This window comes from Trachinotus anak, unplaced genomic scaffold, assembly GCF_046630095.1.
Source record: "Trachinotus anak isolate AG129_WGS33_773 ecotype Australia unplaced genomic scaffold, CSIRO_AGI_Tana_v1 ptg000025l, whole genome shotgun sequence".
Classification (NCBI taxonomy): Eukaryota; Metazoa; Chordata; class Actinopteri; order Carangiformes; family Carangidae; genus Trachinotus; species Trachinotus anak.
Window position 1 is genome coordinate 3632196 of NW_027273876.1, and position 27276 is coordinate 3659471.

The 27276-nt window shown below is 40.0% G+C and overlaps 1 protein-coding gene across 1 annotated transcript in view; it reads left to right on the plus strand.

Annotated features, from left to right (window-relative positions):
- Positions 1 to 1032: 1032 nt before the first annotated feature.
- thrab (thyroid hormone receptor alpha b) overlaps positions 1033 to 27276 on the plus strand; it is a 192113-nt gene continuing 165869 nt past the window's right edge. Inside the window, exons 1-3 of the mRNA XM_071462649.1 lie at positions 1033 to 1570; positions 3184 to 3254; positions 5870 to 5938. The gene's annotated coding sequence lies outside the window, so the exon portion shown is untranslated. The remainder of the gene's footprint in view (positions 1571 to 3183; positions 3255 to 5869; positions 5939 to 27276) is intronic.

Here is a 27276-nt window from a genome sequence, read left to right on the forward strand (position 1 = left end):
GAGGATTTAAGACTTTGCAAATTCTTCTCACTGCAATTTGAAGTCTGTTGGCTGAGTCCCAGCAAAACATTGCAGTGATTTGCCCACCTGCTGTTTGAGATCTGCTCCTTTTTTGAGGAGGCAGCATGAAGAACTGTCAGATGCATGGCTTCTCGATTTGGGATTTCTTGAAGCTCTGGTGGCCAGATTGAAGGAGCTCAGCTTCCAGCTGCAGGCTAGAGACAGAGAGGTATCACAGAGCGCTAAAGCATTCAAAGGCAAAGCGGGTCTGTGAACATCTCAGTTGAGAAATTGGAGACTGAGACACTTCCCAAACCTGAAGACACTGGCACAGAATGTGAGAGCAGATAATGCTGAACAACTCTGTGCCCATTTGGATAAAGTTGGGGTTGAATTTGACAGGTTTTTAAAGAACTGCATGACATGGAGGATGCTGTCAAATGCATCACAAATATTGAAAAAAATTGAAAATTGCCTTTTTACAAATGAAAAGATTCAAAACAAAGCGCAGGAACCGCCGGACTGACTGTGTGAGCCTGACTGTCTCCAACTGCAGAGCACTAACAGGTAATGTGCAGTCACAGCCATCACACTGACTCTCGGGAGGTTTTCACCGGCTTGAAGTAAAAATACTGAGTATCCTTCCTAATTGCTTGTTTGTTTCTCTTTTGTTGTCATGTGACGTGTGGGTCAGTGTGAAGATTTATGCTGCTCTTTTTACCTGGTTAAATTACACTTCATGCATTGCTCTCATTCACATTTTATATTCTGCGCTCTAGGCTGTGCCTCTGATAAATGGACTGAACGTAAAAAAATAAAAAAAACTGAAAAAAGAAAAGAAAAGAAGCATGGGGTTTTATTTCTTATATTTCTGAACTGCAGATCTTAGCCCTGGTCTAAACAAAAGTTGCTCTTGCTGAAGGAATCTTGGAGGATAACAAGAGGCTCAGTCAGGTATATGAAGGTCAGTTTATCTGCTGCTTAAGTGCTGAACATCACTTTTACAGAAGTGACACATCAGAGGAGGAAATAATAGCACTGATAATGACTGCAGTCCATTCAGCCGGACCAATCGAGTCCTGCTATTGTAAATGCTAAATTCCTGGGGTGTTAAATGGAGCTGAGTCCTTGTTGATGCCCTCAGTGGCACCTGAACTGTTCCTGCTATAACAAGGCAACATATCTGCCGTCAAAGTGGCCTATTTAGAAATATTCAGTGCCCCAGTTTCATAAAAACATAATTGCATACAGGAAGTAATATCTTTACATTGTTGTACTTTTTTTTTTTTTCCTTTTTCTTTCTTCGTCGACGGTTTATTTCTTGAGTAAACTGCCCAGGCCCCGCCCACTCGTTTCCGGCAGCGTGAACAGGTGTGCAACCTGCTGCAGCAGCTTGTGCGCCTCTGAGCGTTTCACGGCTGAGCTCGCCTCCTGGTCCGAAGCTCTCTGTGCACAGTCTGCGGCGTCAACATGCTGCGGAAGGTCATGACCTCTGTGTGAGGCCGCCTTGCCGGGCTTTTGGGCTTTTTTCCACCGAAAAGGCAGAGGAGGAAACATGGAGGCTGTCCAGGTAACAAACGACAGAAACTAGCTTAAACCTTGCTAAAGTAAAAGTTGTTAACTTTGAAATGTTCTGTTAAAGTTTGCCTGTTTGTATAATTGCAATAAACTTTGAGATTAGATTTAGAGAGCCAACCTTTTTTTATTTGTCTTAAATTATACTTTGCAACTCTTTGCATTGAGATTGAGATTTTCTCATCTTGAAAACAGAAAATTTTTAGTTTCTTTAAAAATTAATTTAATGTAATTGAATTGATTTAAAATTAAAATACATTTGTTTTTAATTGTGATATTTAAACAGTTATAATAATAATAATTAAGATGCCAAAGCATTTGATTAGCATGACTCATTCTTTATTTATACTTAATTGATACTGTAGTTTCTAAACATGCAAATGAGTCTAAAATGAGTTAAACAAATTCAAAATACATACACACTGGGGGAGCAGCTTATTATTTGCCATTTCCTCTTTTATAATCAATATTATTACGTATTTCTAGCAAAGGTTTACTAAAAGTACTGACTTAGTAGGGTGCCCAGCTGCACCTGGTACAACTGTTTAGTTTTTTCTTACTTTTTAAACAGTGCATTAACATTTGGCAAAAGGCTCATTTTTAGTGTCTGTTTACTGCAGGAATTGTGATTATTTAAATGTATTTATGAAAATCAAGAAAATATGCAGTTTGACCAACAAAATTTTGCATACAGCTGTATCAAATATCACTATTTTTTTGCCAAATTGGCAGCGATCCTGTCAGTTCAATCAAAGCACAGACCTCAACCCCAAGAAAGTGTGGAACAGTTGACCCGTGTCAATATGGCAGTTTAGTAATCCACTGAAAAAAACTGCACCAAACATCTTCTGTGCAGCAAGTGGACAGTGGCCAGAGGTGTTTTTTGCATTTGTTTAAATGAAAGGTTCTAACATTTATTAACAGTAATGTATTCCTATTTTAAAACGTTTTACACAACAGAAAGCAAACTTGAACGCTACAAATTTTTCAAAGCAGCCCAGGTTATTATGCACGGCAAGAGGTCTGCACTCAGGAGGGAAATCTGGAAGAGAGACAGAGAGATGGAGTCTGTGACCAGAATATTATAGCTCATAAAATGAGATTAGACTATAACTCTACTGTACCAGACCTCCAGGCTTTATCAGCCTTTAATGTTTCACACCTGGATCTAGTTCAGAATAATGACTTACTGTATAAGCATATCTTAATGAAATGTACTATATATAGCCCATACGTGCTCAGCAGTAAATGTAGAGCAATGCTAATATTACCTTATGTGGACTGTACTCCACAGCTAGATTTGAGGGATGATGGGATGATCCTGGTGGAAACTGACTTGGTGCCAGTGCTCTGTGTTTTTTTTTCAGTCCAGTGGGACACTTGGAAAAAAAATCAAGAACAATAAGTGTGTGCAGAAGAAAAAAAAAAGGAAAACTATGTGTAAATAAGTAACTTTGACTTTGAGGTTTCTCCTGCCACCATCTGTGCAGTACCAAAAAACTGTGTTTACAATATTGTTAGAGATAACATATTCAGACTGCTAGACGTTGTTGCTAACATGACAGTGATTTTAATGTGTGTTTAATAATTTCTTTACATTACCCACAGATGAGAAGAAGCAGCTCTGGACCAGTCATGTGGATGATAAACTCATTAGTGACACCAGTACCTGTGTTAAGGTGAGAACGTCACTGTCATTATATCTCAGTTTCAGACGAGCGTGTGTGACATCTTCAGGTTCATTTAATCAGAAATAGATAAATGGTAAATTATGGAAAACTAGTTCCATGTGTCACTGTGACATTATGTTTGCTTTTATTTATTTATTTCATGGCATTATTATCAGCAGAGAGATGCAACAACGATCTGAACCAGGGATGTTGTGGTTCATGGTCAGTGTCTTGGTCTCCTGTTGCTGTGGCATGTCCTCTTTTATATTTGTGCGTATGTCTGTCAGTAAGAGAATATAAAGACTGCTGAGTTCAACAAACAGGACAACCGAGGCAGGATATGGAGCATGTGGTTACAGTCACAACTTAATTACTGCCCCTTATTAAAAAGGCTGTTTTTATAACCATGTGCTCCATATTCAAGAGAGATCAAGGCTTAAATATCAATATATTTATAGCCATATTGTCCAGCTCTGCAATTTTGTTGCCGTGAGTGATGGACTGACAGTAGGTGATGGGACATCATCTTGTTCGGGACTAGAATAACAAATACAGACACTTTATTATAAAATGGTGCTCCTTGATCTAACATCACATTCATCAGAAGATGACAGCATTTTATTAACAGGGCGTTTTCGCTTCTCTTTTTGAAATAAACATAGATGAGAAAGACAGATCATTTTGTTGTATCTGTCCAATCAATACCTATGGTATTGATTGGCCCACCCCTGCGGCGGACTTCATATGCACACAGGCACTGTGGGCTTTGATGTTTTCCTGGTAGCGGTCCCAGAAGCTGGGCTACTTTTCCAGTAAATGCTATATTTATTTTATCCTGGAGGCAGGTTTCACATTTTATGAAACATTCGACTGAATGAATAAATTATGTAAGAAACACTTCACCTCTGGTCTTTAAATTTTACAACCATGAATCACTGCAGTTTCTTTAGCCATAGCATCTTGTGACTGACCTCTAAGTCAGTGTTTCCCTGTAGGGAGCCCCCCCCCCCCCCATCCTTTCTGGATCATCAGACCCACTACTCATTATTTTAATAATTCATAGGTGATAGCATGTAAATGTTGAGCGAGGTAAGTCACCCTGGATGAATCTCGTGCTGCGATGAATAATGTAGACTGCAGCAGGGTCCCTGGACACTGGACACAACCATCCCCTCCCCTTTCATGTTCTGCTTTCTTCCATTGCTCCTTTTTACCCTGACTGTATGTATCATCACGCTCCTCTCTCTCCTCTCTCTCTTTGTCTCCAGTGCTTATTTGTTCTCTGTCTCACCATCATCCATTTCAACTTTTCGCAGTCTCCCTGTCCGCCTCCTCGTCTAGCTTTTCCCTCTCCCCTTCCCTCCCCGTGTCCCCTTTCTTTCACCCTCCCTCTTTGTTCCTCTGTGAAAGCATTAAGAAATTATTCACAGTGAATTTTTTTTTTTTTTTTTTTTTTTTTTTTTTTTCCCCCCCTCTGCCTGGGCTCGGGCTGAGTGCTTGGCTGATTCATGAGGAGTACCAAGGTCAGCTACAGTGGCTGCTGCGAGTACATCTCTCCCATTACCTCTTTCATACATTCATGGAGGAAAATGGCCTGCTTCCATGGCCTGGAGAAACGTGTGTGGCTGTTCAGTTGTTTGCTTGTCATTCGAACTTGTACTCTGTCACACTGGCCACAGCAGCACTTTGGCCATTCAGTGCTGGCGTCGCTCTAGCGCTTTTCCTCTGTGGAGATATGAAGGCTTAGTTAGAAAAGCCCACAACCACAGGCACTGCACAGTTAGTCAGAGATTCCCATCCAGAGCCATTTATTGAAAAAAAAGAAAAAACAATTACATTTTAGTTTAAAAAAAAAAAAAATCCAACCTATTTATACATTCAAATCATTCTCTTTTTTGAACGGAGCATTAAAATATGGATTGATTTTATTTTATCAACCTCAAACCTACTCTTGGGGAAACAGAGGGTGAAGAGCGTTAAAAAAATAAAACTGACTTGTGCATTTGTAATTCTGAGACTGATGTTTGCAACCACACAACCACAAGAGGCGGAAGTAGCATGATGTAGTTATAACGACTTGTATGGAGGGGGTTGGGTTATATGATTGCTTGCATTGCATTGTGTTCCTCTAATAATGAAGGCTGGTCTCTTTTAACCATGGCCGGGATCTTTCTCTAATCTTAACTGAATAGTTGTGGTTACTCAACTCCACCAAACTAACTATAGAGGTTGCTGATAATAAAAACTTAATTGGAATTATTGTTGCAACAGTCATATTGGTTGTTTGGGAACATGCTGGCAAACCGTGTAAAAACAATTAGATAGAACTTTTGTTGCTTAAGATGACTAATTAGTCAATTTAGCATTCATAAAAAAGAGCATTACTGATGTATTACTGAGCTGTAAAAGAAGTTTACATTTAGTTGAGTGTTGAGTTCGGTCACTTTTTATTGCTATTACAACAAAAGGAACTTTTCTCAGTGAGCTCAGTGCAGCAGAACAGACAGGATAACACTCACCAATAAAACCCTTAAAAACACATACAAAATCAGACTCACTTCACTCCTCTCAGACAGGGACTAGTCTCAGGTGAGTTAGAGGTCGCTTTTGCTTGTGTTTTTTAGGTGACACTTTCTGCGTCGGTGAAGAGGATTTCTGACCAGCCACTTGCAAGAGTAACTCCCAGAGTCACGGTAAGGCTCATTTAATCTTTATTACTGGTCTGAAGCTAATGTTGCTAAAAGTGCAGCAGATGTCCATTGTTTCCTCATAACATCTGGAGGGACACGAGTGATGTGAAGATTTCTGGTTTTGTGAAACTTGGAAAATCTGAGATCTGATATCGGCAACACATGAGGTGTCAGATGGTCTTTAAAGAGAAGGAGCGGCTTCTCTACCCCGGGGCCTGCCACAATGCACCGATGCACAATCCTTTCATATTTTTTGGAAAGGGAGGGGTGAGGAGAGGGGTATCCAGTCGGTTGCAGTCTGCAACCTCACCACTAGATGCCACTGAATCCCACACACTGGTCCTTTAAGGTCACGCTGTCATGTTTAATTAAGGCGGGTGCTGTGGCTGCAGAGAGACTGACCCTGGTTTCGCTGCTGGGTCATGTAATTCTAGATGGACTCTCTCATACTGTCTGAGATTATATTTCATTTACATTTGCATCAGAAGCATTTTCTTTCAGTGAGTGCAGCAGTGGAATAAGATTAATTTCCTAGATCATTACAAGCAGAAAGATCTGCGGTAGGACGGATACGGGTCAGTGGTTCCCAATCTGGGGGTCGGGACGCAAGATTATCAGCAGGATAGACAAAAGCTTTGCTATTTTTATGTGAATTACTGCATAATTTTACATCTCAAGGCTTTTAAAAAAACATTCAGGTGATCATAGTTTGTATACATATGCAACTTAATGATGGGACACAGGTAGATATCACTGTGTCTCAAGGGGTCACAAACCAGATAGGTTGGAAAGTACTTGTCTGAATGGAAAAGTTTAGTCGTGGCAACTGGTGGATGAACGTGACTGATAAATGATAAATCTGACTGGGCGCTCACTGGTGCTTGGAAGTTTTCATCACTGCTGTGCTACAGATTAATTTCACTTGGTAGCAAAAGTGTTGAGGTTCGATTCAACGATTAAAACTGTAGTAAAGAACAAGGAAAAGAGACTGGAGCTGGTTCACTGCTTTCCACTTATTTAAGCCTGTTTTATTATGTAGGTTTGCTTTAATAACTCAACTTTAATATAGTTTCTGTGATTTGATCCCCAGATTAAGTGATGTTGCATTTGTGTACTGGGGAAAAAAATATTAACCTTCTAAATGATTGATTTGGCTGATCTTATCAGCACCTTTTCAATATAAGGGAGAGATATCATCAGTAGACAGGCTGAGCAGGGCTTTGCTCTCTGATTGCTTTTTATATATTACTTCAGCGAAGTCAAATATTACCTTGACTATTAAAGTCAATAAATTCTAAGAGCCTGTCCAAATGCAGGTAATCTATAGTTGTGGGCATGTGTGCCTGAATGCAAATTGTGGCTCTGCAGAGCAAAGCTGTTGGTGCCTTAAAGGAGGGGGGGGGGTACGCTCGATTATAAATGTCTGTGCATCACCGTAACTGTGACACTCAGCCATAACCACAGCACCTCGCTATGTCCCCTATGGGGAGGTGGCTGGAGAGGGACACAGTAGAGAGGGGTGAGGGGGTGATGTACGGTATGCATGCATGACATTGAGCTGATGCAGGGTGGGGGCTGGGTGTGAGAGTGCAAGACGCGGGCTGCCGGCTATTAGCCATGGCCCAACTGAGACGTGGAGCATGGTGCAGAGGCGATTAGCTGACAATGAGAAGACGAGTGGCCTGTCCATCTGCGAGGCATACATCACGCAGACAGGCCGCGGCCCTACTACTTGCATTTGCGGTCCCATTAGGGAATCGGCCCTTGGTCATATTTCTTGGGTGCGGGCTGAGCAGATCAATGGATGAGATGGACTTGCTGCCGGCAGGCCACTTGTGTCTGAGTGGGGCCATCACATCTCTCCTTGTCTGTTGTGAAGCGGACGTGGGGGGAGATTCGCCTCAGCACTTTGCCTGAGGGGTGAGGAGGGTAAGCGCGCTGGTGATGAGTCACTTCCACAAGTTGTTTATTGATTGGCTGTGGGGCATTATATCTCAGCGCTCGTTAACTATGCTGTCTACCCGTCTGCTCTGCTTATTTGCAAATGGAAACGATGATCTTTGAGACTGACACAGTGTTTCTGGTTATCATGGTGTCTGAAGAAAGAAATGAAGCGGATAACAAGGGATCAGAGGTTTTAGTGTCTTTCAATTGGGCAGGTACATCTTTTATTCTATTCCAGATTGGTTACAGTTTTGCTCGAGATAACATTTTCCTTCTGGCTGACGTGAGAAAATGAATTCATTTCAGAAGGAGCACAGAGAGATTTTGTTCCACGAAATACGAGTGTGACTGTGTGTGTGTGCAGGATGTTGTGGTGCCTATTTAAAATTCCACACAACAACCACACACTTGCATCACTATCACAATCTGCTCTGCCTCACTTTGTGCCATTTCTGCAGGGATTAGCTGTTTGTTTTAAAAAAAGCACATCTCTAGAGGAGAGTGAGAGCACTGAAAAGCTGTGCATCAAAACCAAACGGCACCTATGGAAAATGAAAAGCTTATTTCATACTCTTCAACGCTGGCACTGATACAAAGGCTGAGTTTTGGCACTGATTTCTTCTCAGTACTGGAGAAAATACAAGCATTTTTTTTCTGCAAAACTTTATTTTTAATTGAACAAAACAAGCCAAAGTTCTTAAATTGGAAATGTTGTGCAAATACAAGCTATTTTTACATTTAAAATCAGGAAAAAGATGCTACTGACACATTTTGGTCAGTATCAGAAAGCATTCTCTATTTTTAAATGAATTCTTTGATGGCGCCGCAAAGTAAACATACTGTAGTTTATATTCATGGTAATGCTGGGAGCAAGTGAGTAATGTTCACTCATCTGTAGCAGGGTAGAACATCTCAACACGTGCCCTATTTTTAACGCTTCGCCTCCCTCTAATCTTCGCCCTCGGTCTTTCCTGAAGACTTTGCTCCATGTGTGGTTTCCCCGAGCAACACATACGGCGTGTACAGCTACATAAATTGACCGAGATGACAGGTGATTGCGACTGTGGTCTGAGGCTGCATGTGTCCCGCGGCTCAACAACACTGGGATCCCTGTTGGCAGATTTCAGGCACGCGGGTTGGTTATGTGTTATTTCCCCACATTAATACAGCAGAGATGGTGCACTGTCAGAGCTTACATGTACCAGAGCTGACAGCTGTGGGTTACACTGTCGATGGGGAACTGTATAATTAATGAAAAACACAAATATGTCTCCTCATAGTACTTTGTAAAAGTCAGTGCTTCAAGCTTACACACTTATATTTGATTCTGAGCCAGCTGCAAAGCAATTTATGGAGTGATGTATTACAATAAGTCAAGTGTTATCTTTACTACAGTAGTAAATGTGTTAATGAGCATGTAGGTTGACAAAGTGACATCCTCCTCCCTTTGAAATGCAGTGTGATGATCTATTTCCACTTCAAGTAATCCCCAGGATGATTTTATTTATTTATTTATTTAATTTAGCATTAATACACATTTTGTATTTGTTCTGTTTTGGGTAGAGCTGCCACAATTTCGTTGTACCCCACTGTGCACTGACAACATATTCTATTATATACTATTCTATTGTATTCTAATAAAACACAAGAGGAAGAAATAAAGGCAAGTCTGGAGGTGGCAAGTGTCATGTCAGCATGGATGTGTGAGGAGGAAAGAAAGAAAAAACTGATTACATGTGACCTGTCCTGACAATGCCTGCTGGGATTCAGGATGTGTGACATTGTCAACAACAGTCAGGGACACCGGTGACCCCCTCCTCACTGTCAGGCTTAATGATAGATAGATAGATAGATACTTGTCATGGGCAGAGTGTATGAAAACAGTTGTAAAATGTGTTCAGTGGCTCTGGATGAGCCAATCTGAGGACATCGGTTATTTGCATTATGGGAAATGTAGGCTCCAGTGTTTTTTCAGAGCTTGACCCACACTAGAGACTAAAGGTCAGGAAATCAAAGCCTCTGTTGCTTCAATTCTGTCCATTAACTTTTTAAAATTTGTCTCTTGTGCATCACCCAACTTAATGGAAGTGTAACCGTTAATTACTGGAGCACCCCTCCTAATCAAAAGATAACAATCAGGAGATTAATTGATAATGAAAATAATCATTAGTTGCAGCCCTGGTAGATGGATAGTGTTTCGCTCCATCCCTTCACTCTCCCCTCAACACTTCTTCTCCCTCCCTCTCTTCAGTCTTCCTCTGCATCTTCCTCTCTCCTCCCTCTGACATCTCCCCTGTCACCTCGTCCTCTCAGACCCATAATGTTGTTTCTTTTTTTTTTTTTTTTTTTCAGCTGCTGCTGTAGTAGCCATCTCTCATGTTAAAGGCTTTTAACCCAGAGAGCTGACACTAACAGATATAGAGCCTGGCAGCTGAGTGGAAACACGCTCACTCACCTCTGAGTGCGCTCCGAGCAGTGTGAACGCAAGTGTGTGCAAGTCTGTGTCAGGGAGGCAGTGTGCGGTCAGATGTACAGTGTGGTATTTTACGTACAGTCAGGTCCATAAGTATTTGGACGGTGACATATGGACCCGAGTGAACAGTATGTGTATGTTTGAATTAATGTCTGGGAAACACGCAGTATGATACAGACTGTGTCTCCCTCCCACTTCCATCAGGCCAAATAAATAAATAACTCATGCTTGTCCTGTACTTGCTCATAAAAAACTCATGAACGTGACCTCGTCTGTGTCCAAACCGTGAGCAGAGCTCATCGCCGCTGAAATGTTTATGTGGCTTCACAGCTGCTGACAGAAACCAACAAAAACAAATGTCATCCTTCACACAACAGGATGTATGAAGTGAGACTTGTGTTACTTTGAACAGCCTCCCCCCAGAATTTTCACATGAATATTCAAAACTGTTCTCAACAATTCTCTGTTCCTGTGATCTTCAATACCACACTCAACTATGGCGACACAGGAAATTAAGAGATGGGGAAACGGGGAAAGTTCAGGTGTATAGATTGATCTGACTGTCACATACTGCAGCCAGTTGTTGGCAGTTGTTGTGTAGTTTATGCACAGACAAGTTTATTTTTATTTTCCTTTAGTGGGGTCCAGACGTCAGCAAAATGCCAGAAAATGGTGGTAAGTACTGGTGACATGTTCCCAGAATATTTGTCCTTAAATGTCTTGTTTTGACCAAAACTCCAAAATAACAATTTACTCAATAGAAAAAACATGGGAAAAGCTGGATATAGAAAACCTCAATGACTTCAGTGATTGATCATAAAAAAAAAAAAGATCAAAACAGTTAATGTATCATGAAAACAGAACTGGAGTTCTCATATATGGGGAATGGTGCAAACAAAAACCCCAGTAATTCTGAATTTAACTCGCTGTGAAGTTGCAGAGGCACACGCCACACATTAGCTGCTGTGCATGAGCGAGTCAAAAACACAGTGTATTGCTTTAAGTTGCATCAATTCATGTAATTCTGGCAGTGGCATAACTGGAGGAGCATCATGTTAGTTCAGGCAGGTTACATCAGTCATGCACCGACATCATATAATAAAAAAACACCTGTTCTACCCTCACTTTCTCCTTTCTGGTTCCCTGTTAATGAATATCCAGGAGCTGTATCTGATTTCTGCTCCTTTGTATCTTTAATGTGACTTTCTGTTCTGGATTTTCAGTCTACTGCATATATACAGTGAGTGTTCATTACTGAGGTTAGATTCAACTCGAAATTTTTTTTTTTTTTAACAGTTTTTTTGCAGATTGAATCTTCAAGAAGTCCAAATTTGTGTGCCGCCAGCTATTCTCTGGACTTTGATCTAATCTTGGTGCATTACAGTTGTGCTGCAGCAGTTTTAAAGCTCCATATTGTATAATTTGAATGTTAAATATATTCAGTGTCTGCTCTGTAAATCGCATGTCCTCCTTTAAGGAAAAAAAGCAGCCATGAAAGTTGCACCCTGAGGGGGTTAATTCAGATAGTTTGACTTCTCTGTATTTGCATGAAACAGTCATATCACTGTTCTGTCAGAGGCAGGCAGTCACACTGACTAACAGCCAAACAGCAGCCTGTTAACACACCACACAAGCTAAAGACTTTGTACAACATCCCACATTAGCCTTTCAACTAATGTTTCATTCTTATCTAACTTAAACACAAAGGCACACGTCTTGTCCAGCGCCTGAGCTCGTTCACTGAGAACCATGAGAAACATCCACTGGGAAAAGTGCATCACCGCTCAGTTTGAAGGCGGGGTGGCTAATTAGCTGGTGAGCTGCAGCACATTAAAAAGCTTAAAAATGTACGTGGTCCTCGTTCTTCAAAACCACTCTTAACGAAACACACTTCATTCAGACACAGAATCTGTTTTACCTTGGCTGTGTGTTCAGCAGTGGGTCTCTCCACTGTCAATCAACACAAGCCAGGTTTCCACTGTGCAAAATAGAAGAGAATTATTATAATTATGTTTTATTTTAATTTTTTTTTTATTTGTCCTTAAATGGCTTGTTTTGTCCAAAATTCATTTATCAGTACCATCATATTTTATATCAATATAAAAAGTCAATTAAAACAGTTGCAAATGCTCTTTCCATTGAGTGATGTTAGGCAAATACAGCTGGGTTGTTTTTCCTCACGTGATATTGTTTCAAGTAACCATGATGACAGCTGGATCTTGCTCCCTGACGTCTTGAATGCAACTTTTCCAGTTTCCATTTCAGTTTTGCGAATTATTGCTTTGTGGAATAGTCTGAAAAACCACCTGATGCGCGCTTTAAGAGTTTGATCGAAATTCACTTGTTTCCATGGAAACGCAGCAGACACACCCCCTCATAGGCTGAGAGAAAAAGGTGCATTTGTAACACTTCCACTAAGACCTTCTCTCTTTTTTTTTTTTTTTTAAACCTTCCTTCTACTGTAATATTAAAATTTAAAAACTCATTATGTTACTTTTGACTGCAAAAAGAAAATGATTAATTGAGCAGGCAGTAGTCAGGATGCAGTGCCTTGCTGAAGTGTAGTTTAAAATGTCTCGGTATTTCACTTGAAATCATGTTAATACAGTTTATTACACTGGTAGATGACACATTCAGAATATTAATCTTTGTAGCCGTAATGAAGATTTCTGAAGCTCAGATTTCAACTCAAACACTGAGTCACTGAATTTATTGTCATTGAAGCAGCTCCACACTGCTCTGATACTGACACTCTGTTTATTCTTTGCTGCTCTTTTTGGATTCAGGTCAATTTTAAGACAGTGTAGATTGTCCTCAGCCAAAGTAATAACACAGTGTGAATTTCTACTTCTATTGCTCTCTGATATATGGTGTATAACATCACTGCTATATTACCCACATAACAAATAGCATGTCTTTATAATCAAGCACCTAATATAAAATGTCTTTCTTGCATTTTTGTTTGAACTCTGTTTGAGTTTAGAGCTGATTCATTTTCCACAGTTTAAAACTGAAGCAGAATTAATTTCCTGTCTTAAGATCCACTGCTGAGATACAGTGCAGAGCAACCAAATAATTGCCTCATAGATAACCTATTACATAATGGGTTATTTGCTACAGTAATGAGAACAATAAGCAGATAAGAACATGAAGTTAAACAAAAACATACATTCCCCTGACAGAGGAAAAATGTTTCAGGAAATGGTTAAAGAGAATAACTTAAGGCCCGAGAAGAAAGTATCTGTTCAGAGAGAGGGGGGAAAGTGCCAGTGAGAGCCAGCTGCATCTTCATATGGATTCAGAGTGCAGCTCTTTGATGGGGTTTGCATTTTTTAAGATGTTCTCAATCAGAGGGCTTCTGAATTCATCCCAAGGTTTTAGTTTGGTGCTGTATAAAATATTAGCCTAGAAGAGTTGGTCGAGTGACTTTAACGAGAAAATGTCCTTTAAAGTTAAAGAGGCAGAGGGCACGTGGGTGTCGAGCCGTGCATGAATATATATACACAGAAACGTGCACACACACACAGTCGCCGGCATGCTCCGCCTCCTCCTCGACGGAGATTGCATTTCTCATTCCCTTTCTGCAGCTGTCCTCGTGTCTCTGCCTGGCCTTTTCCTCCAGCTGTTGCTTTGATATAGGCTTCATGAAATCTGTGTGAACACCATAGACTCAAGTAATCTGCCCCACTGCAAGAGCTCGTTCAGTCTCTCTCATTCTCTTCTCATCTTCTTGCATCTTCTCACACTCTTTTCCCCCCCCCATCTTTCTTTTCATAACTAGGAGCGAGTGGGGTGAAGGGATATAATGTTTTTCTACATTTTCTGGGGACATCAGACTGTGTAGCTTTTGATAAGGTTTCCTCCAGGTGTCCTGATAATCAGGTTGAGTGTTTTGTCCTCCGCTCACCCGTTTTTTCACCTGAGGCAAGCTGTCAGGGACATTCTTCAAAAAATATATTTCTTCGAAAACTAGAGAATCAAGCACCCCAGTGAACGTCATCAGCCAGCGGCATGAAAACTGAGTCCTAAACTGACCTTGAGCATATCTGTATTAAATAAATATATTGTATTAAGTTAAATAAATTTAAAGGAAGTCAGCCTGAGGGCATCTGGTGCTTTACTCAAATTTAATAGTTTTTTCTTATATTTTTTTCACCCTTCTCTCGCATCTTATGAAGTTAAATACATATTCAATCAATTAAGGATTAGATTTGCTTTGGAAATGTATATTTAATTACAGTCAGGGTTGGGCACCAAACCTCAGTGCTCCATGTTTATAGCAGTAGGCTTTGAAAACTGTCAGATACTGTAAACTGACACTGAACAGATTTGTAAGGAAAAAAGTTTTTGTAGGAATTTGTTTATATTTCTCAAAGAATGGCATCGAAGACAGAGTCATTATGACATGTAAACTGTGGTGAACTGTGGTCTCGAGTATAGCTTGAAGGCAGGTTGATTTATACAGCACCGTTCAGACACAAGGCAATTCAAAGTGCTTTACAGAGGCATGGAAATACATTAACAATAGCACATCAAGAAGGCATTATAGTTACATTTAAAAGACAATAAAAACAAGGCAATTCAAAATGCTTTACAGAGGCGCAGAATAATTTAAAACAAAGCAATGAGAAGACATTAAAATTACATTTAAAAAAAAAACAAATTTGTGGGCAAATTTGTTTTCCCTCTTTGTACTTCACTGATTGTTCAGCTGTATCCAAATATCCTTCATCCAAATTTATCTGCATAACAGTTTTATACTTTAAATAATTGGCGCCGAAACGAGTCGCAGCTCAGAGAGGCTGTAGTTTAGCATGGCTAAATGCTAATATCTTCAAGATGACGATGCTAACACGTGGATGTTTAGCAGGAAATGTTTACCACAGGCCTGTAGCATGTTTACATTTGTTAATTAGCACAAAATACAATTTACACAAGTCATCCTTTGGGAGAAATGAATGCCAATCTCATGATGGCACTAAAAGAAAGTCTGAGCATCACTAAATTCAGGAAGCTTCATCCGCAGGGGAACATGAATGTCTGTGTAAAATCTCAAGCTAATCCATCTGGTGGTTGAGATATTTGAGACCAAATAACGTGGCCAAAACAAGCCACCACTGGCTGCTTTTCCAACCAGTGAAATCTGCAGCGATGTAATCGATGACTTTGACCGATTGTATCTTAATGGTTACACTTCAGAGATTTGTTCATGCGACGCCTGTTGGAACAAATGGTATTGATTTAATGGTAAACACCATAAGCCTGTCCCTAACCCCCCCACCCCCTCAGTTCAAGCCCCATTAAAAGCTCTAAGAAGGTTGTTTACAGATGAGAAACCCTCCTCTGCTCCAGAGACTTTTCTCAGATGTGTCAGAATCAAAGTATTGATCTTTTGTATTGATGGACAGGTACAACTGCCTTCAGTTTGGACCGTTAAAAGTTATAATGAATGGGATGCTTCAGGATTCATTATGGTATTGAATATGAGCAGAGTCTGTTTTTCCCTCCTAATGGAGACGTGAAGCCCGTGTTACCTGAGCCTTTGGGGACTACGGATCATGGTCATTGATTTGCTCTTGGTCTACTTGTGGTGTCTAATTCGTTTAACTCGAGATTTGAATTAAAATCTACGCTTGATGCAGTAATGGAGCCCCGTATTTTAGTTGATTAGATGAACTGGTCTGCATGTCTGTGCAAAAAATATCTCCACGTTTCACATTAAGCATTTCATACTGCTGATGTGACTGAGATGAAAGTGAACTAATTTAAAACCGGGACACAGACGCTGTGACTACACATGCTTTTCATTTAAGATGAGCCTTTGCAGGAATCCTAACAGACACGTTCACATTTCACATGCACGTAATAATTCTACACACGAACAATCCGATTAAGGTTGGAAAGGGATGTGTCGCAGCGACGTTCACCTCTAAGATTAAATATGTGAGAGTTGCCCGAGAGGGAAGCAATTTCACATAAAAACAAAGTATTGTATGATCAGCATTTAGAGGCAGTGTTTCCAAAGAGATGAGTCTCAACCTTCCTGTGAATGTACTGAACGAGTCTGTGCTGTGCTGCTGCAAGACCAGCAAAAATTATCATCTAGCTGTCCAGGATGACGACTGGCATCCTCATCAGTATTATTAAAAATAACATTACATCCATTGTCAGCGTGAAACATATATTTCATGTACTCCAAGATCTTTTCCTGTTAACAAAATAAAGTCCACATTTTCTTTGTTGCCCTGCAAAAACTGAAGGTATTTATTTCTCTGGCAAAATGCTGTCAAGAAGACGAACGAGAGCTCTGGCTCAGACTAATGGAGTAAAACGGGGGATTAGCATCTTCCTCTGGTTAAAATGCCGTCATTTATCTGTTTCAGAAGAAGGAGTTTTATGAGCGGTGCTTTGCTGAATTAGGCCCCTAGCAAATCCTGGAGACCAAACGATGAGTTCTCCGAATCACTAATTTCTGTATCATTAAACTGAAACCTGCACGGTTCAGCTATAGTTATTTTGATGTCTGAGATTAAAGAGCTGCTGCAGAAGGCAGTGGGTAAAAACCTTCATCATGATGTATGACGCAAACATGTAATCTTACAGTGTAAGTTTAAAGTAGTGTTAAACTCTATTTTTTTAGTCAGCTGGCTCGTAAAATAGATTAAAACATGTAATGCTGTGTTGTTTAATGTCTGGGTTCTGATCTTGTTACAAGCGTACACTGACCTCAGCATAGCAACAGCAGGGGGTGGGGGCTGACCATAGCAGCTCCTTGTAGTGGGAACAAAGACTCGAACTCTGCAGGTGGATGCTCAGGTGGAGGTGAGGCTAAGCTTTCATTAGAGTGGTGTGGAAGCAAAAGAGTGAGCAGGGCACTGACTGCAGGAGAACACTGCCAAGGTCAAAAGGATGTGTAATATATACAGTATGTTGCAGTGAGAGGAGACTGGCATGTTACTGTACAGTGAGACGGGCACCTCATGCAGTCTTTTCACCATGAATACATGTTTTTTTTTTGTGTTTTTTTTAGAGCAAGCCAAGTGGAAAAGGGTTAGAAAATGAAAAGGCAAAATAAAGAGGAGACATGGAATTTAACATAAAACAAAACAGACAACTTCACGGAGCTTACATCATTATTATCATTGTAAGTTTTGCTATTTACACAGGAAAAACAATTAGACTGTTCATAAACAGATATAATTGTGTTTGTCTGCTCAATGTTTCCTTTAGCATTGTTTCATATTATAGCCTCATTATTGATTGTGATTCATCCTGTAAACTATTTCCATGCTGGAGCCGAATGAAGACGTCTCTGGTCCTGACAGATGAAGTTCAGAGTAAAACAGGAGTTTACAGCTTGAGTTATTGAAGTAAAGTTTGCTGATGAGCTTCTGTTTGTAATTCAACCAACAATCAGTGAAGCTGTGTTTCTTTGTTGTCGTTCTTTTCTATGCCGTTCCTGACAACTTGTGGCAGTGACAGTGTTTTTGTCTGCAAACTGATGGATTAAAGGAGCGTCTTCATTCATTTGTGGCTAATTGTGGGAGTGGAAATGAGGCTCGTGCACGTGTGCCGGAAAATAATCTGTATGCCTGTTTCTGGGTTTGTGTGTGTGCACAGTTTTAATCATGAATCCACACAGCTGTGTGTGGCTGCTGACTGAAAGACCGCTGAGGCACACTTGAACTGAGCACGATTACACAGAGTTTAAGCAGAGATGTTGGGTTAATTACAGTTGCACCCTCTGACAGATGAAGGTGGTCTGTGTGAAGCCTGAAATTGGTTACGACACAGGCTTTGGGGGAAAATAATAAATGTTCCAATGTACCAATAATAATGAACCCACTGCTTCTGTCAGACCTCCACAGTGTCGATGTGAAAGCTCTGTGTGGAGTTGATAACACTCAGCAGGAGGCAGGAATTACTTTAGCTTCTGATTAAAATCATTAAAATTTTTTTTTTTTTTTCATTGTGATCAACAAATGCATCATTTAATAAGAATCAGAAACACATGATGAAATTAGAAATGTAAGGAAGTACCAACCTTAGGTAGCACCTCAGTGTAAGCGGCGTAAAGGCAAAGCCTCGTCTAGCTCTCTCTTAAACTATAATAGGTACCACACAACACACCATCTCGTTATGTGCTGTTTTTACAAGTCAGTTGATGGCGGCTTGTCTACTACACCTCCAGCTGTAACTGTCTGTGGTCCTGATGGCGGTGTGAGGACTGTCCCCATCAAAGATCCACTCATCTGAGTTTACTGCGATTAAACAATTGTTCTTTCTACTGCATCTTTTTACTTTTACACTGAAAAAGCAATAACTCATGCTGCTTGGCTGCAAAGCACTTGGCATGTATATTAAACAAAACAACCTGTTTCTCACTGCATGTTGCAGGGTGACTTATGAGACCCTGGAGAGGAGAAGAAATGAAAAGATATTCAAGCAGAACTTTTTTTCAAACTGCATAATTTGCATAGAGTTATTTTAATAAAGTAATACACAAAGGAACGTTAATAAAAAAGCAGTTTACACAAAAAGAAGAAATACAGATGAAGATTAACGCTTATGTAAGTCCATTTTAAGGCTGGTAAGCTCTTGCATGAGGATATCAGCTCTTCTTGAGCTGCTTGTAATGGCAAGAATGACAGAGGGCCACATGTTCACATCACTGGTATGTCTCTTTGAAGCAGCTTGAGCTTTCATCGCTTTGCATTCCCGCGCCTTTGGTTCTCCTCCTCTCTGCCTCTCCGCTCTCTTATGTTCTCCCATGTATCAACAGAAAGCATTTGATGTAAGAATTTCCTGTGTTATATGATGACACATCTCTGTAGGTCTGTGATCTGTAGGAGCGTGGCTCAGATTAGAAGAGTCTGTTGTATGGGGGGGGGGGGAATATTAGCCCTGAAGACTACAGTGCTCTGCTGAAGTAGGTCTGAGTCAAACAGGCAATCTTCAACCTGCATATAAACCACAATCGGGCTGGAAATGTCTTCCAGGAAATTGAACTCAGACAAATAAAAAAAAAAAAGAAAGTAAATGCCACAGCCAAACACAGGCAGGCTCCTTGACATTCAGGGTTCTGATGTGTGATGTTTCATTTCAGCACATCAATCACAACTGGCAAATACTGTACCAGAAACACAAACACCATGTAAACACATGGAACTTCTCAGCTTTCACGTGTGTAAATGCAGAGATTAGCATCACATCCAGGCACTTACTGTGGAATCTGCAGCTTCCATCGTTTATTAACACCTTGCAGGTGCTTTCACATTGGTCTAGTTTGTGTAATATTTTGCTAGATAAAATGAAAAGAGAATTCTGTCTGATATAACATCAGGCTGTGCATGCACGGTGAACCACCAATCAGAATCTCGATCAGTTCATCAAACCAACAAAGTAGGCCCCGCCCCCTTTTAGTTGTTAACCACCACCTGAAAATGAGCGAGGAACGGGACGAAATCACTGAAAAAGAAATTGGTTGAAAAAACAGTAAATAATAAATTAAATATTTTCATCTACAGAAAGGGTGATCAAAAACAGGGATTTAAATCTGGTGAAAATTCCTGTATTTTTTCATATCACAATATATAGGCTGCAGAAAAAGAAAATATTGTCCAGCCCTATTTGACAAGCTGTTATGTGCATGTTATAACATGATGTGTATATTACACTGTAATATATATGATAGGTTTGTAGAATAAGATGATTTAATAACTTGTTTTTATCACTGGTTAAACTGGTGATTAGTGTGATGTCATCTGGAAAGAAACTGGCACAGTAATGAGTCAAAGGTTTGGTTCACCCAAGTTACAAAAAACATTTTCTTCAGTGGCGTGGAGATGTTTTGAGATAACGATGTCAGATTTCTGCTTGGACTAATTTCCACTTTCCTTTCCATTTCCTGAATGAATCGTCCCTATAACAACTGTTCACAGCAAGGCCTGCGGATTATCCACAGTAACAAGGGCACTGTTACTCAAAGAGGTTTCAGTGCTGAGTACCGTAAATGAAATTTCTTTCACCTCGTTTGTGTTGTGGTGGCAGCAGAAATGTCAGACAAATAAATGTTACATACCACCAGAGGTAAGTGGGGAATGTTTGCATGTAATTGGGTGAACTTTGAGAAAGAAAAGTGTTTTTCTTTGAAGTGGTACTTGCAGCTTACTGTAGATGTAGATGGTTCTCGTGCCAGCCATGTAATCACAAGCTGATTTATACCTTTGATACCAGCTGAACGCATCTAATTAGATAGCAGAATGGAAAGCCACAGGCTGGGTCAATTACCCAACACTTAACCTCGATGACAGCTCATCAGCCTGAAACATGAAGGATAATCAGTGATTCATAGGTTAACTGGCTGCAGGTAAACCATGTTGTCCTGGTGGATCTGCTGATGAGGCTTCCCACGTCTTGACTGACACCTGATCCTGCTCCCACCCGCCACACCTCTCATACATGCACAGGAATCCTCCTGCAGAAGGAGACAGGGTGTAGACGCAAGCCTTGATAGCAACAACTAAAAAGACAATACACAGCACATCATGTCGTACAGATGCCACATATACAGGGTATAATTTCTCTCTTTTAATCTGCTTCTTCTTCTTACCTTGACCCCTTTACAGTCTGTTGTCGTCCTACTTTCTTCAGCTTCTCACTTCTCTTCCTCTAAAGTAGCAGACACTGAAAATTGATCTGAGGCTAATTGGTTCAACAAAGCCAGGTAGCCCGACATAATCAGTTCAATAACCAGTTAATGTGATCAAGCTACTTCAAGACTTTTTTTTTTCAGTATGATTTTCCTTCTAGCCTGAAGCCAATGTAGAGAAACTTATGAAACTTATAACCAGGGCTTTTTTTTTTTTTTTTTTTTTGGAAAGATCAGTCTTTGCAAGTTGCTCCTTTTCTCAGTAAACATGTACAACTGTGTAAAATATTATGTTTAGGCAGTGGTAATTTGTTGTTATGGCTCTATGATGTGTAAAATATCTGTGCATTGAGTCATTACAACATGCACAAAAGGGTCATTTAAGTTTAAAGTAATGTAGATGGTGGCTGGCTGTACGATCCGAACAGTCTCATCCACTGTGACAAGATTCCAGTCTATGTAGACTGCTGTGAGTCTGAGTGGTTTGCCGATTCTGGCTATCTTGTAGAGGATCTAGAGATCACATCTGTGAGACTGAGAAAAGACTTCTGCGCACTGATCTGAGCTCTGTTTGCGTTTGTTCTCTGGCTACAAGATGTGAGCCTGTGGAAGTCGAGGAAGTCGAGGAAGCAGAGATCAGGCCCACGTCAGCACGAACAGTGCAGATGAATTAGTGAGCAGGCTTTCTGTGCAAAGTGATCATCTGTACTGACTGTTTATGTGTAGATGTATTTTTTTATGTGGATAAGGACAACACCTAAGTTGTGTGGGTTTGTTTAGTCATTTTGCCAAAGAAATAAACCATTGGTCAAAGGTTTTATAACCAAGAAATGTGTTTGTAATTTTGTCAATAACAAGCTCTTTACACAATTTTTATTTTGATGGAAAGATTAAATTTAAATACAGTATGAATAGAACAGGCTGAAATTAGTTTCCTCTGTAAGATAACTGGTGCTATCTCTGAACTGCAGTTTGGAGCGCTCGGCTTCATTCAGCCGGGCTCGTAACTTAGCTGGTAACTAGCTTTCAGTCTGGACTGAAGGAATGATGAGGTGCTGAAGTGGCGTTTGGAAAAACTTTATTCCTTTTTCTGGCAGCGAACACAATTCCCGGCCTTTCAACATTTTTATGGTGCTATACTAAACTTATTACTGACTACCTGTAGCGTGTGGTTTTACTGTGGCTGCAATAGCAGGCAGTAACATCTCCCTCAGACACAAGAGGGAGATCTGCCTCCTATAACCACTCAATGACTACATCACACACACAGGTTAGCCACATGGCCCCTGCCCTTGAAGGGGAAAGCTGGGCTGGTAACACTGGGCTCACCCTTACAGAAAGAGTAAGGAGCTTGGAGTACAGCCGTTTCTTCTTCAAGTTGAAACACGCCGGGTGGGGTAGTTCAGACATCTGCTCAGATGCCTCCTGGGCGCCTTCCAGTGGAGGTTTTCTGGGCACATCCAACTGGTAAGAGACCCCTGGGTAGACCCAGAACACGCTGGAGAGATCGTATCTCATTTAGCCTGGGAACGCCTCAGGATACCCCAGGAGGAGCGGGAAAACGTTGCTGGGGAGAGGGGTATATGAACTACCTTGCTTAACTTCTGCCACCACGACCCACTTCCAGATAAGCAGCAGAAAATGAATGGATGGAAATAACAGCGTTGCTCACTTGTTGAATGTAAGAGAAATTGAAGCTTTTTTAATCTGATGTACCTGGAATTCGAAATTAATCGATACTGGACTTGAATGAATCAAAATCAAGTTGTGGGAGCAGCACCAATGTACAGCCCTATTATAAGACATCTGGAGGCTGACTAGAGCCTGAGAGAGGAGATGCACTACATATATAATATACATGTTCTTCTCTGACTGCATCATACATCACTCTAGAGGCAGTTTCTTTTTTAATAGTATTCTTGAGAGGCTGATGGAAAATGACCACTACATTCACCAAGTTATTAGATGATTTTTGAAAGTGAATAGCAGCAGTGCAGAGATAAAAATACATTTGTATGCGAAGGTTTCCAGTCTTTTGTGCTCAGCTAAGTGAACCAGCTGCTGGCTGTAGTTTCATATTCCCGTATGAACATGAGAGTGCGACCAACTCATCTACCTCTCAGCATGACAACTAATAACCTTTGAACTATTCCTTTTAGTAAAACCAGAAAATGTGGATTTGAAGCGGCTGCCCAATCATACGTGTACATGTACGTCACTGTGTAAAAAGACATATATGATGGTGTGAAGCTATTCGTAGAACTGCAATTTCTTTTTTTTTTCATCTTTAGTTCTGTCAGCAGCTTGGAAGAATATTTTTCCATATTGCTTCTGGGACTGATGATGGAGATGAGGAAGGAAAATGCGATGGAGTGTGCAAAATCAGCAACATGTGGTACAGCTGGTAATGAGCAGCTGTCCATCAGTTAATCAGTGAGTCTGTTTCAGGACAGAAATGACGACTTGGAGCATAAGATGACAAAAAAAAAAAAAAAAAAACAGGCAAAGAATTTGTGTTTTTGTTTGTTTTTAAATTCCTATTAATTCAAGGAGAGTCCACTGAGCCACAACTTCAAAACACCATCATCAAGGGACTAATATCCATCATCAAATAGTCATTAAACTCCAAATCTTAAAGGTGGCAGCTATATGAGGCAACAGGGAAAATCATGTTTTCATCTTGAGAGCGTGTATATATGGCTGTGCCTGAACCACAGGAAGCCAGCAGCTCATATATCTTAATGGCCTGGTGCTCTGTGTAAATTTATATGGGCTATTTATGTAATTATTAAATTTTTACTCATGTTAGCTTTAGGCCCTTTAATGTCTGGAGGGATGCAGCTCTTTTCCCCCCCGTCTTGCCGACCTCCTTGTCTGTGCTTTGTGTTTAATAGACTGCTGTGTACATCAGAGACATATAGTATGCCGCGCATGAATCCTCATCAACTGATAGTAAACTTCAACCCCATTTACAACTTTCAGTGATGAGCATGCTGGGTTATCAGATTTTAATTAGTGCCAAATTAAATCTCAGTGGCAATATCTGATCCTGCACACCACCTCCACAGGTGGTCAGAGACACATTAGTGTTGGTTTATTAATATCAACATGTAAATGCAATCTGAGTGTCAAGTCCTTAAAAGGAAAATGCACCAGCCTTAATCACTGTGTGGGAAACCGGCCTTTAAAAACACACTTTCACTTCATTACAACTTGGGTCTTACTGTTTGGCAATTGGTAATAACAGCTATTAACAGTGATTTTACTAGAAAGAAATAAGACGGACTGAGAAACACAAGCAGCCCCCAGGTTAGTTCAACTTATTTGGAAGAGAAAACAAGGGAGAATTGAAAAATAATTAACTCAGCTGCTTATTGTAAACAGCCACATTCCCAGATCTCAGGGAATAATTGTGTGAGAACAATGTTATTCTAACTGATAGAAATGATGGCCACAGCTGGAAAAATAAGACTCAAAGTTTCCTTTAAATTTAAGGCTGTTTACACACACATTTTACCTATAAACTGGTTCACCAGAGAGCAGTGGTTCACAGTACACAGCATAAGCTGTACAAATTTACCTTATTGCTGTCAGTGACCAAGCTAAGCTAACAAGCTAATAAGTTTGCTGACTTGGCGTTAGTGTTTCTGTGCAGAGTAGGGACAACAAAGAGAACCTCAGGGCTAGCGTGTTGTTGTGTAGCTCATCAGCTACAATCTTTAACCTGCTAGCCTTGGGAGTAGATCTTACTTCACCAAGCTTCTAGAACCAAAGGTTTTGCAAAGATGGGCTTTCTGGGGAGGCCTTTAAAACTTATTCATTAAACAATCAATTGAATTATTATCAAAATGGCCAAGTGCAATATCCAAATTGTAGAAGCTGCAATTTTTTGATAGTGAAATGTGTCACCATGTGCTATTATAAATGAAGCATTGTGGTGCTACAGAGATGCCCCAGCCTACAACTACTACTAATAATAATCATATTCACCATGGGGAACATGTTTGTTTTACAGACCCCTACAAAAATCACATCATCATAATTTTTACATTATACTTTTCATAATTCAAATGACTGTTTCCACTAAAATCATGACTCCATATCTAACATTTTCTTTGAATATCATTCAGCTCTACATTGGTCCTCCAGGCTATAAGACAGTCAGTCAAATCTCTGCTCTGGTGTTCATTACTCCCACATGTATGGTTTTTAAGACTATTAAGAAAGCAATTTCAACAATTTTCCACTTAAGCCTCAGTACAATCATACACATAAAAATGTTAATGTGCACATCTGTAATTGTTGTCATATTGAAATATACTGTGAATTTATTGAGACATAAGAAGCGCTGAAATTATTAAAGCTTTGAGTAAAATGTGATTCAAAGCCTGTGTTATTTTCCTTTCTGTTTGATGCATGGAAGTTCACATATTGTCACAGTATGTGTCTCTTTTTATATGCCAGTTTCTCTGTGCAGTGTGGCACATGCATGCTTCTTTTTGCACAAGTATTATTTAAACATCTGACTCCGGGGCATTGTGAGAAGTCATCACATGGCCCAAATGTTGCGTGTTGGTTAAAGAAAGCCTGACCAAAATAAATAAAGCTTTCACTCAGACACACCCAGCGCGCACACATACACACACACATTTATATATACACACACCTGATTCCTGGCTTGGAAATCAGCCTCCTCCTTCTTCCCAACTCTGATCTCAGAGAGGGTGCCTCACAGATCTCAGCCAAACCATGACTCAAAGCTGTGAGTCATCACTGAGAGGCCGGGGATCAGAGCGTTAGAGCTCTTCAGTCATTTTGATCCAAAACACCCTTTTTAGTCATTAACTGCGGTAAAAAAAAATAGTCTAAACTGCCTCAATTTTATGATGTTGGCGAAGAAGTATTTTGCATAGGCTTATTTGTTTATTTGTATTGGCTGATCCTGTTGCCCATGGTGACATAACTCCATTGGGTTTGGTCTTTGTTGTTGTGTACATATGAGCTAAACCAAAGCGACCACTATAGAATTCATTATTTCCATAGTTTTTTGGGATGTGGTTTTGTCTGTTTGCAATTCTGGAAAAGTAGGAGGGGAAGATTTCTCTCTCACTTTCTCTCTCTCTCTCTCTCTCTGTGTCTTTGCATCACTGCTGAATATACAATACTTTCTAGGTGCTCCTTTTTAAGGAGAGTTAGATGCTGAAAGGTGAAGCTTGTACCAAAATGGACATAGCCTGAAACTAACCTTGTATATTATGTCAGAGGTTTTCTGTCTTTATGTCGAGCTGAATGCATGAATAGAAAATAGATTCATAGAGTTGTGTGAATAGATTTTAGGATGTGTTTTATTGTTCAGTTCTTAAAAATAACATGTATACACAACTAATCTTTAACATTTTAAAGGAAACGAAATCCAACCTGTCAGTATATTTATTATGGTCTTTATAATTTTCATTACTGTTAAAGCACAATTCAAGTTTTTATGGTTATATCTACTTTATACTCAAATTGAATTTTGAAATATTGAAAAACACAGATTTGAAGCATGAGATAAAACATGTTTCCTTTTTAAAATATCCAACCAAAACTACAATCTTTTCTCAACTTTAAGTCTTAACCTGACAAAATGTGGGGCACAGGATGCAAACCTTGTCCTGTGTTTGTTTTTTTTATGGTGGTCATACTTGTAGCTCTTAATGTAATCTTATAGTTTGATTTTGTTTTAATATTGAGCTTATTAATGGCTAATTTCAGGTACTTAGAGTCGTTGTATTATTGTCTTTTCCTATGATGATATATGAGGAGACAGTTTTACCCTTATTTTGCCCTTTTGTCTCTTTCTAAACTTCTGACAGTTGGATGTTTTTACAGATGGGACTTAGAAAAGATGACTTCTTTACCTGATTGACTGTACAAACACACTGTTGATATGTGATCAAAGTCCCTGTGACCAAAATATCATGAGTAAATATAACAGCAGCAAGTGAGAGAGACTGTGGGAGTTGTTCACCTTATAAAAACATTGCCATGACTGTAATCAGCTTTCATGTTTCCTCCAAAACATCTGTGGCAAAGTGTATTATGAGACAGTTGCTGCGTTTTAGTGCTATAAAATATTTAATCTGTATATCCTCCTAACCTGTTGAGCTGTATATCCATAATTAATCTGTCAAATGTGCCTGTTTATATCTGTTTTAAGTTGCATGGGCTAACTGGGTCTTTAGTCTTCTTTTAATGAGACTCTAAACATTAACCACTCACAACCTGACAACC